Source organism: Botryllus schlosseri, chromosome 2, assembly GCF_051294905.1.
Source record: "Botryllus schlosseri isolate E-star chromosome 2, Bs_hap1, whole genome shotgun sequence".
In the NCBI taxonomy this organism is placed as follows: Eukaryota; Metazoa; Chordata; class Ascidiacea; order Stolidobranchia; family Styelidae; genus Botryllus; species Botryllus schlosseri.
Window position 1 is genome coordinate 20,488,715 of NC_137237.1, and position 12,934 is coordinate 20,501,648.

Here is a 12,934-nt window from a genome sequence, read left to right on the forward strand (position 1 = left end):
GGGCATACAGACTGAAATCACCGGCGAGTTGACTAAGAAAAAAGGTCAACTTTTCGGCTCGACCTCGAAAGTTCACTTCCCCAGCCAAATTTTGGTGAGTTGAGTAACAAAAAAGGTGATTTCTCCGACTTGATTCCAAAAGGACCATAACAGCACTTCGTCAGCCCCCCCCCCCAATACGTTGGTCTTGACCCCTCTCCATAGGGCGATAAAGCAAACTTCTGCACCCCTCATACCCAACTCCCCCGATACCTCTTTACCGCTACTTCTCAGCACAAATTGTTGTACTCATTAGTTAGTCGGCTTAATTTGCGCCAAGCGCGAAAAATTTCTATCATTATGATTGAATCGGTCAATATGATCGGGAATTGCATATATATTGCTGTCAATTTTTTATCCTCTCTCCGCTCATGTATTCAGATTTACCGGTAAAGCTGAGTGAAGTGTCTTGGAAACTGTAGGGCCCGTAAATAATAATTGAACATTAGGGCTGTTCAAAAATAACTTTTTTTTCCTGATTCCAGCCATTCACTGATTAAATTGTCAGGTTGCCACAACAAAGGCTGCACACCAAATTTGGTTCAATTCGAACATGTCTAAGCGTCCGCAGAGCCAATTAAAATTTTTAATTTACTACGTAAAATTAAAAAAAAAAAAATTTCAAATTTTTCTCTCAACCCCATGAAAATGTTGAGATGTCTTCAAAGACCATGCAAATGAAATTTGAGTCAATTCCAACCAGTAGAAACGGAGTTATTTGAGTTTTTCGTTGATAATTCTCGGATTATCCACCAATCAAGGATAATTGGAGAATTATCAACGAAAAACTCCAATAACTCCACTTCTACTAGTCCGAATTGAGTCAAATTTTATTTGCATCGTCTCTGAAGACAGCTCAACAATTTCATGGGGTTGACAGAAAAATTTGAAAAATTTTTTTTTTCAATTTTCCTGTATAAATTAAAAATTTTAATTGGATCCGCGGAGCCCAATACTTGTTAGAATTGAACCAAATTTGGTGTGCAGCGTTTTTTAAGGTAACCTGACGATTTAATCACTGAATGGCTGGAATCCGGAAAAAAAAGTTATTTTTGAACAGCCCTATTGAACATATTCGGGCGGACCCGAGGGTGTAATGACTTCGTCACGTAATGACATTTCGTGGCCTGTTTGCTATGTCAAAAGATATTCAAATCGCCCATACGTACTAAACTAAAAGATGCACACGATTTCAAATTGGTATGTCTGCACAGGCAATTAATTTTTCTCTGCGAGATGGCATTTTTTGTGGAGTTCTGATTGCTAGGACAGTAACATTTGGCGCCAGCCACTTAGGCGCCTATGGACAATTAAATATATATGTCCATCGTATATATATCGAAGTCGGTCAGCATAAAGGCAGTCCTTGTCCCTAAGGTTTTCTCGTTCTGGCACACTTCTCGGAGTCGCACGTTACATGGCCTGAGACTTCATATGTCTTGGTGCGTAATGTTGTGATAATGACCGACGGCGAGATGCGCATTTCTATAACTCATGCATATTATTTCTTGGAGGAAGGGTATCCAATAAGTAAGAAATATTAGACCACGAAAAGGCGCGCAGCGCGGAAATTTTTTGAAAAAGTTGCCTAAATTTCCACAATAATTAATGTTAATTCACGAACGAATTGTGGGCCCCCTTCGAGCTCGGGCCCCCATCCCAATTGGGGGTTTGGGTGTGGCAGTTACGGTCATGGACGCCAATATAGCCGTTTCAACGAGCCATCGCCCCCTATCGCCCCCTTCGTCCGTTTTCGCCCCCCTATCGCCCCCTTGGCTAATTTCGCCCCCCTGGACCGACAAATCGCCCCCTGGGGGGCGATATCGCCCACGTTGGGAACCACTGGTGTATCTCGTTCATGGTGTTGTGTTAACAGGACCGCGTTACAAGCGAGAAGAGCGTTTGTGAAAGGCAGGTTTCTTAATCTTGGTCCAGTCCACCCATTAGGGGTGAAAGCATGGTGTCCTAAATGGTGTGGGCACAGCGAGATTGAACGGCTTACTGCATTTGGTTTACGTCATACTTTCCATTTGTCCAAAGGCAATTTTACGACCATTTTTGACCGGCTTGTCGAGCGCTAAATTTGATAAAACGGGTATCAATGAGAAGCTGCCGCAGTACTGATTATTAAAATATAAATTATATTCTGCTCATGGAACTGGAACCCCAAAATCAACTACGATTTTTGAATTGTGATCGAGTTGAACATTGTGACGCAACAAACTGTCTGGCTATTTCTGAGCCCCATAGTCTCGTTTTTCCAGACAGTCTTGTTGCGTCAATGTTCTTAAACAATAGCTAACCTTCCCAGGACTCTTCCACGAGAGTTGGTAATATTAAAGCCACCTGAAGTGACAAAAGTCCTCCGAAACTATATCGGTAGACTGAAGGAGAAATGATAGTAGGGCTACTAAATAGAATGTGTTGAGAGACTACACAGGAAACTCCTGGAAAATGATCGTGAAGAAAATTCTTTCCGCGATGAGATCGATGGCACTGGCGAAGTGATCTCTTTTCATGATGCATGGAAGCCGGTTCGGCCCTCCAAAGATTTTGAAGCTCTGAAAACCTTTTTTGGATGACTGGCAACATTCTTTCCCTCACCGGCTACTGTTGAAGCCGATATTTCCCAGATTCGCTGGGCGAGAAATGAATTTAGGAGAAACTTAGCGGACCTGAGTTTGGAAGCACTGTTACAGTGCAAACGATTTAAGTCTATTCAACAGCTGTAACAATCAGCTGTTGAGCGTGTTTGTTAGTCTTTTCTCTTTTTTTGCTTATTGGCACCGATTATGATGGATACTGCACATTTTGTGGTTTCGTTTGATATTATTAACCTAAGAAATCGTTAGGTTTTTTCTTCATCTTATTGTTTGTTGGCTCTGATTATACGTGGATGCTGCACATTTTGTGGTGTCTTTTGGCAAACTAGCCCAAATAAAGCGTTTTTGTGACTAATTCAAGGCTGAAACTATCTATTTAGAGGACGATGCCAAAACTGCCAAAAATAAAAATCGAAAAATGCCAAAAATAAGTTATTTTTGGCAGTTTTGGCATATGCCAAAAATAACACGGTCTGCTGATTGGCGACCATCTCATACGCAACGTGGCATCAGGATCAGGAGTGTCCGTTTTAAGACTATTCGGATCTAGCCACTGCTGCTGCTGTCGTTTAGTATCCTGTCTTACAAAGGTATTATGTATAGTGTTGGCAGGAGAAATTTGGTGGCGGTAAGTATGACGCGTTAAATAGAAAACTAACATTTAGAAATGCTTTAAGATCCAGTTCAGCTCACTGTTAAAATCTCATCATTTCAAACACCACGATACTGTGATACAATGAAAAGATAGGGAGGTGTCGAAACGACTTCGAGTAGATTGAGATCATATGTCTACCTGAATAATCACCTAAACAGGCCGTGTAAAATTAGGGCTACCATATGTCTTCCTTGATCAGGAAATCAAAATATTCTCCTTTTTGGAAATCCGTCAAACTCCGTTGGCTGGCCGAACTAAACACACGCCACAAATGACGCGAAACCTGTAATGAGGGTCATTTGGGAGTAGGACTGGAACGCAAAATCACCTTTTTATTAGTCCACACAACAAGATTGCCACTACAGATTTTTGAATCCTCAATTTTCTAGTTCAGTAATCTGAGTTTTGTGATTCGTAAAAAGTGTCCTTTCGGGATTCTAAAATGGTAACCCCAGTATAATGAACAATTAACACAGATGTCCGAACACCAATGTTGGTCGCCCAGTTATGGCAATTTCCGCCGTATCCCAAAACTACTTTGTACTTTACAATATCAGAGGTGTAAAAAGTAAAGTAGCTAGTTTTGCCTAAAAACTTCAATGGAAGTGGTCATAGGCGCCAAGTTACGGAGTGGCAGGGTGGCGCAGCCACCCCATGACACATTTATGGGGTGGCGGCCACCCCATACAATGAGATTAAACGCCCGCCGTCTGCGATTTCAAATCATCAGCGCTGTCAATTCGCGAGTCCGTGATAGCGCGTAAATGCCAACTATTTAGCATTAATCAAGGATAGGAAAAGACGTAGTTTATTTTTGTCCTTGATGTTTTTGCGGCATATACACCGACTCATGATACACATACACACGATCTGCACATATATGCATACCATGAGTGCATGATGTGCATATGCCGTTGGCCAAGGAAGTGCAGATATAGCCTTTACGTCTTTCTAAGTCATGCACCACCCCTCCATGCTATCCCAGTAATGCATGAGCGCCAAGCAGGGAAGCCATGGATACCAGTGTTACTAATCAGGTCTTTGGTCTGACCCGGCCGGGAATCGAACCACGCGCGAATAATTGAATACGCAGCTTCGTCGGCGACGACGAACTAGTGCTTAAAACGCCTCAATAAATTGTACAGTCCGATAAAATTGATCACACTATGCATTTCGCACAGCGTACCGATGCTGATTTCAGCAAACTAACTATCCTTATTAGATGTACAAATTCGACCTCATCGTTAGAAACATAGATTTCATCGCGCGCTCTGAGAAACACCATCTCCTATCGCGATTTGATGACCAAATATACGTTCACCTTCTACAAATTAAAGTGCATTATGTGCATTGATGCGGGCCGCAAGCCGCGTTCAAAATATTTTGTGAACCATTTTCGTAATAAACAGAGTTGAACAGTGTACTAATGTGTGTGCCTGCTAGTTGGAATTTATCCCAGTGCCCATAATATTTATTCAATCATGCTTTGCGAACGTAAATCGGGAAATGCAGCAATGCAGTCAAAATCGATGTTCTAATCAGCAACCAATTGTCGCGATGCGAGCTACTCAATACTAAGTAAAATTCCATTGCGCTGGCGATAAGGGATAATTACTGATTGGCCGCGCGCGTTTGTAATCATCATTGTTGTCTGTCTTTCGTGTACCAGAATTTTCAGCTGTCGCGCTGTGTTACTGCTCAGTGCTCATGCTCATTGCTCAGTCCAGCAATGAATGCCGAGTGCTCAGCAATCAACGACCACCTCATCCGCGTAAGCGGTGTCTTATAAAAAGCCTAGAGGTGGGCCGTGCTATAAGTCGGCAGTTACGGAAAAATAATGAAGAATATCGGCCTGGTGTAAATGACCATAGTAGTCGACAAACACCAGGAATACCACAAAACAAACAAGACCTAATTTCGCGATCATCTCAGCGGGAGATCGTGCACAGACGAAACTCGCTAATTGGTCGCGGCCGCGCGTAAAACTGAAAATACTAGTTGAATTGCAACTGAATATTAGCGTCAGAATGGTCATTTCAAAAGGACGGGGTTTTGCGTTTCAAAAGGAGGGGGTTTCGACACCCCCGTGGCTAGGCTCCTGCTGCCACCCCATTCAAAAATAAAAGTCGGCGCCTATGGAAGTGGTCATAAGGAACATTCTGTTTTCGTGTACCACCCTTTCCGGTTCTTCGGGTGTGATTACACACTCTTTTCGTTAAAGAGAGTGTATATGACCCTGGTACTACTACTACACTATCTATTGCAATGTCATTTTTCTTCAGCGCACCCATGCCGCCCCTAAGCCCAGAGCCCCCTGAGCGTTTCCGCCTCATTCTAAATCCAAATCGCCCTCCTAGGGGGCGCTGGAGCCAAGGTTATGAGAACCATCTGGTATAAACTATATCAGTCCGATATACAGCATGCGAGGGGTGCGTTAACGTGCTGAACATTGAACAATCTATGAAACATAAATTCACTGCTAGATTACTACTAGTTTTCGACAACGTTTAAGTTTAATCATTTCGCTGGCGGTCAATTTATTTGTGACATGCCTACGGAGGCTCAGGAAAACCAGCCTGCGCAATCGGAGCGAAGTACACGCAGTAGTAGGGCTACCATATTTTGGAAATCTGAAAAGAGGACACTTTTTCAAAATTCTCATATAATCCTGAGAAAATGGTACATTTTTTCCGACTCATTGGTCGGTTCATCATCATCATTGGTTTATTAGCTGTTTTTATCTGTTCAATACACCACAAAACTGCGATACAATGAAAAGATAGGAAGGTGTCGAAACGACTTGGAGTAGAGTCTATGGAATCAAACACCCATCTTGGCCTATGCCAGAGGTCTCAAACTCAAACGTACTCGCGGGCCAATTTCCTAATTTTTGGTGACGCCGCGGGCCGCAGCATCAATAATAGGGGTATTCAACGTATCATATCCTAGTAGGCATTATTTGACGGCACCTGGCAGACAGGCATTCCACAAACATCGTGAAAATGTAATTTACTATTATACTATTCACGCTTGGCACGAAAAAAATCACATTTTCAAATATTTGAATAATATAGTTTTTGTGCCGGGCATAATTTTTTTAAATAATGAGTTATAGACATCATGCGAGAGGACGCATGATGACATCGTAAAAGCTGTCGGGTTATAATATTGCAGCTAGTGGACCTTCGACGTGCCACAATTTTATTTAGTATATTTTAGAATTTACTAAAGATTGATCTGATATCAGAGCATGTAAGCGGTGTTGCCTAATCGGGGTTTTTGATATAGGCCTATAGTCGTGATAAGTATGGGCTATTGTTGCTGTCATTGCCAAAGTCAAATTAAACCAGCGTTAGATTTTCTTCGATTAGTATTTGAACAGATCAATAACAACTTAAATATAATCATTATTGTTCCATAGTAAAAGCATCGTTTCGTAACTGTTTTAGCGATCGTACCCCTTCTGCTTTCAATAAGATTTCCCGTGCCCCTGTCTATTTTCAACACCATTTCTAATGGTACCTATATAAAAATCAGAAAGCCCATCCACATAAAATCGCGCGTAGCGCGAAGAATATTTTCCAGTTGAATAATAAATTGTCCCAGAAAATATTCCACAGCATATAGGCCTATTTCCACAATGCGTCTCGTGCCCCCTGATGTGGTGCTTCGCATCACGAAGGGGATACGGACCACTGGTTAAGAACCCCTGGAATAGAAATGACCAATCGCCGAAGAATCCATTGGTGTTACAGCTGTGGAGCGTACCACTACCTTACTCGCCACCAATAACAACATGGATAAAGAGAACAAACAATACACAGGATGTAGGCTAAACAAAGATACGTCACGGGGGCAACAGAATTCCAATGGTTTCCATACAGACCTGATTCGATATCTATTCTATATACTCTACGCAACGCACACTACGTGCTTTTGATAAATTACTATCCCCACGACAGTTTCATAGATTGTTGCGTCCGTAGGATGACCAAGTCACTATTCCGAGACGCAAGTCCTTCTCTGATTTGAACGTTTGACCCTACTCAACTCGAGTCATTTTTAGTTATCACCCAGTCAATGCAAAATCGAGTAATTTTACGAAAGGTCGCACCAAACAAAATCACAATTTTCAGTCACGAATCATCAACGGGTCATGTTTTATCATCATGAACCTGAAATGCGACGTAATAGCGATCTTCCACCGCATGGTAGATTTAAGAAGTGATGTGATAGTGAAGTTTGTTTAGATTTCAGGTTTTTGTAATATAGTTTTAGAGTGAACTTCAAGTTCTTAAATCTAAAAAAGATACATGACACTTGAATATATTGTCGAATACTTGAAATTACAAAATGCCTTCGCGGGCCGCGCAAAATGTTCTGGCGGGCCGCGTGTTTGAGACCTCTGGCCTATGCGATGTGAAGAGGAGGCATGCACACTGAATGAAAAGAAATAAAGAATATAGTATAGAAAAAAGCAAGCGACAAAAAATGGGCTGGCATGTCATGGAAGGCGATCGATAGGTCAGGTCGTGGTCCGGTAATCTTGAGGACGGACTATAGTATTTATTTAGTAGGCTAGTAATTGCTTTGTATTTCGACTTGAATGTCAGAATTTGGACATGCTCGTCGACTGTCGGATTGCCGGTGGGATACTGTTCCATACGTCAGGTCCGGCATATGTGATAGAGCGATGATCTTTCCGGTCGATCATATGATATTTGGACGACGTGGACAATGGACATGCGTGTGATGTAGGCTACTTGTGCGATTTTGATTCTGAGGTAAAGAAGTCATTGAAATATCCGGGGAAATGACCGCAGTGGAGCTGATACGTAAACTGGGCAATTTCTAGTTTCCACATATCTTTTATGTTTAGGACACCGAATCTCTTCAGCGGAGACTTGTTGGATGGACAACGAGGACCCTTTGGGGCCCTAGCTGTGATACGGAGTACGTTATGTTGTAGTTTTTGCATTGGCTCGAGTGCAGTTTTACTGGCAGCCCCCAACAGAGGATGCCATCTTGTAACTTTGATTGAATTAAGGATTTAAAGAGTATCAGAAGAACCCGCAGGCTGGCATGAAGTGTCTAAGGCTGTGGAACAGGCCGCACTTCGGTGACAATTTAGTGTCTAGGGACTGAAAATAACTCGTCCAGGACGTGTCCGAGTCCAGCAAAACCCCGATATATTTGGAATTTTCTGTGTTTGAAACGGGCTGACCAGCGATGTTAACGGTGAGGTTATTTTTTGAATTTACTGTCAGCAATTGGGATTTCAAGGCGTTTATGCAAAGGTTATTTTGAGCCATCCACTCTTGCACTTTGGGCATTTGGTCACTCAGTCAGGGCATCCAGCTCTGCCGTCGAAGATGCGGAAGAGAGAAGGTGAGTATCATCAGCGAACAGAGTGGTGTTCAGTCGATGACATATATAAGATGAAGAGGACCGGTCCAAGTACTGAACCTTGGGTACACCACAGGTCACCAGGTGAGGAGAAGACAAGGTGTTTGAGATTGCAACCATTTGTTGGCGTCCAGTGAAGTAACTTTTCATGAGCTCAAGTTGTGAGCCCCGAAGTCCGTAACGCGACAATTTCTAGATGAGAATTTTATGATATACGCAGTCAAACGCTTTTTTTAGATCGAGAAAAATGCTACATCCCACCTTCCGCTTCTCTGAGATATCAATTATCATAATACTGTTCAGCCACTGTTGAGAGGGCATGTGAGGTTTGATGTTTGTTTCGGAAGCCAAATTGTTGAGGGGAAATGACAGACATTTTGGCGAGGAATGAGGATAGGTAGGGAAACGACCAACTTTTCGAATACAACCCCGATGCATGAGAGAACGGATATCGGACGGTAATGGCCACAGTAGTTCTATCCCCAGCTTTGTGTACAGGGACTACTCTGGCTTTTCTCAGATAGCTTGGGTACACATCATTTTCTATCATGAAGTTGAAAAATGGGCGATATACTGCCCGATATGCAAGCTTATCATTTTTAAAAAACATGATGGGATTTGGTCATAGCTATAGGGTTGCATTTAAAACAAACGGTATTTTAAGACACTTCGTTTAAAACAGTGGTTCTCGACCTTTTTCACCTCGCGGACAGGTAAAATTTCAAAAAATATTTGGCGGACTGGTAAACGTTCAAAAATTAAAATTAACCAAATATGTAAAGTATGCAACCATTTCTTGCAAGTAGCCTATATGGTGCTAGAGCAGGGGTGGGCAAACTTTTGAGCTCGCGGGCCGCATCCAACATCTGAATCTATTCGCGGGCCGCCCTACGTAAAATTGGGATTATAAACCAAAACGCAATATTGGTATAGTGAGGACATGGAGGTAATATATATATGCTTATTTAAATCAAACCAAACATTACTTTGATGATATCGTGCACGCGTCAGAAACAGTGGTTAGATTTCATAGGCTAGTCGACCTCAATAACCAATTTGTCAAAACTGTAGAGATGAAAATCGGTCGTCCCAATTCTTAGAACAGGATTGACATTTAAATCTGTGAGCAGCGATCTGTTCATAGATTTACTAATTCCACTTTTGGTTCAGTTTCAGAACACACAATGCTGACAGCATCACAATCATGTTAGCTTCAGACACGCTTCTACTATGTGTAGATAAAAAATATATATATACCCTGATTCTGCATGCGCATACAGAGAAAGAATCTAGCTAAGACACTCGCGAATCGTTTTTTTATAAGCGCATCACTGAACTGATTAAAACAGGAGTGGCCAATCTGAAATCACACTCGTGATCCGAATTATGTCAATCTCGTTTAGGATTTCTGTGATGTTTAGCAGTTAAAACTTTCAAACTGCGTGGGCCTTGAGATCGAGCTGTCGCGTCAGAAATTAATGATATAGGAAGTATTTACCTTAGGACAGTGGTTCTCAAACTTTTTAAGACACGACCTACCCCCCCCCCCCCACCTTATGGTGGCGAAAGATTTCGCGCCCCTCTTGTCGTCATATCACAAAACGCAACCTGGATGCTAGCCCACCTAACGGGTAGTTTGGTGGCATGGAAGGCTACGACTGTGGATGAGAGATTTTTAAATATGAAATTCAGACTATATACAGAGCAATAATTATGAATTGAATGTAAATCGGGCCTAGCGCGAAAAATTTTTCAGTTGAACTCAGCTTCGCGCCCCTTTCAGATGCTCTGACGCCCCCAGTTTGAGAACTACTGCCTTAGAATTATTACGGTGAAATATACTAAGAAAAAGTTTAATCAAGTCCTTGCATTAATTCGATTTTTAGTACGCATTTTATGAATATTTTTAATAAGTTTATTTAGACGCTCGCAGGCCGCATGCGGCCCGCGGGCCATAGTTTGTCCACCCCTGTGCTAGAGAGTGATATTTGAGAGTTTTGACCGTAATTAATTATGTCCAAGATAGCATCCATGTGATTTTAGCAACGTGCTGCCGCGGAGAGTCGTTAAAAGTCTTTCGTGCCGAAAGCCGCGGATTTGACCGACCATGCCAACTCGAGTAATATTCTTCTCTCCAACAATATCGAGAGAAGAAGCGTTTTGGAGTCTAACCAGCAAGCACCTTGCCGCGCGATCCTGCTCATCGCCCCCTACCACCAGTGCGCCGCACGAAAACACCTGACCACCGCTATACCTGGCCATCCACAGGATCAGGGTCGAAAAAGCCCTTCGTCAGCCCACTCCCCAACACACGTTGATCCTGTCACCCCAAAGGGTGATAACCCAAACTTTCGAGCGGCTTCTCCCCCAGACCCCACTGTGTGATGGATGTTTTCACCAATACTTGTGAGCGCATTCTACTCAGTGTAGGCAAAGAGGTGATGCGACCTTATTGCGCCAAGCGCGAAAATTTTCTATAATTCATGACTGATTCGGTCAATAATATTAATAATTGCATATATATTATATTGCTACAAATTTTCTATCCTTTCACGATTCCAAATTGAAATTTCTTCACTGGCAAATAATTTTTCTCTGTGGTATGGCATTTGTCCTGTGGGGTAGGCTACATATTGTCAGGACAGCTAGGCGCCTATGGACAATTAGACATATATATTGAAGTTTTCGGTCAATAAAAGGCAATCTTTTTCGGTGAAGGTTTTCTCTCTGCCGAATTTTTGGCACACTTTTCGGAGTCCCATGTCAGACTAAATTAAACCCCACTATGTGTTGGTGCGTCGTGGCGCGGTAATGGCCGACGCTGAAATGCCTATTTCTTTAAATCATTCTTATTTCTTGGGGGAAGGGCACTCAATAATCAAGACAATTAGTGACACTAAATCGCGCAAAGCGCGAAAAAAGTTGATAAAAGATATTTAAAGTTTCAAAAAATAGTCTATAATTTATGTTCATTCACTCAATAATTTTAGTCCCCCTCAAGCTCGGCCCCAATCTAGTTTGGGGTGTGGCAGTTACGGTCGCACAAAATGAATGAATCCAAAACGAATTATCGCGCAAACTGCGCAGTTTAGCGAGTCAGATATTACTTGTCGCTCTCATGTCGTCAAATGACACGACTCTAACTAATTCAAGTCAAATCGAATATGCTACCTCACGAAGTTCTGAATCAGTTAAAAATTTGATATTTATTTAATTTATCAATGGATAAGCCTTCAAAATAATCATTTGGAAATTAGGGTAAAAAATTGTAATATGCTGGCAGGAAAATCTTCGCGGACCGGTGGTTGAGAACGACTGGTTTAAAACATGTTTTAAACAGTGATTTAAACAAAGGCCTTTTTAAAACAAACACAATTTTGATTTTTTTAAGTAGTGAAATTTTGTAAATAGTAAATACTTTCCAAAAAAAAACATGTTGTACGAGCCTACGGACAATTAATTACCACCCGATATAGACGACGTATATCGATATGAGATGGTTGGAACCCTCACAATAGTCGGTTCAACAGCAATAGTACAGATACTTCGTCAAAGGAGCTATATATTTACCCTATATTTTCAAATGTCAATCCGCTATGACGTCAACCCCGTGTCATATTTACTACGAAATCTTTACTACCAGCAACGCGTAAGGATGTGCTTCCTGCGATAGATCAGAGTAGCATAATTTACCAATATACGTGCCGATGCGACAGTCGGTATATGGGTCGCACATCTCAGCGCTTGCAACAAAGAATTCGTCAACACTTCTCTCGTCAAATTAGGAACTCGCAGGGTGATGACATGGCTTCTTCATCATCACAGTGCCTAGTTACCATGCGTGATTATGACCAAGTAACAGCATGTTTTGAACGAGGGACTCATTGTTTTAAAATTATTTTTGTTTGAAATGCAACCGTAGTCATAGTCGATGGTCTTGTGCGATTTCAGTTTGTAGATGGCCACTTCGACTTCGTATTTGGTCGTAGGTTCGAGCACAATATAGACTGGGAATATCGATCTCACTAAAAAAACGTCATTTTTCTGGCTCAAGTCCCGAAATGCACGTCGGATCGTTACTTGGTCGCTGATTTCCTATTTTTCACTCCAATTCCCGCGTAATTTTACCAAAATTATCAAAAAAGAGGACGTTTAGGCGTCCTCCGAGGACACTTTCAAAAAAGTATAAAAAGAGGACAATAATCGTCCTCTTGAAAGGACGTATGGTAAA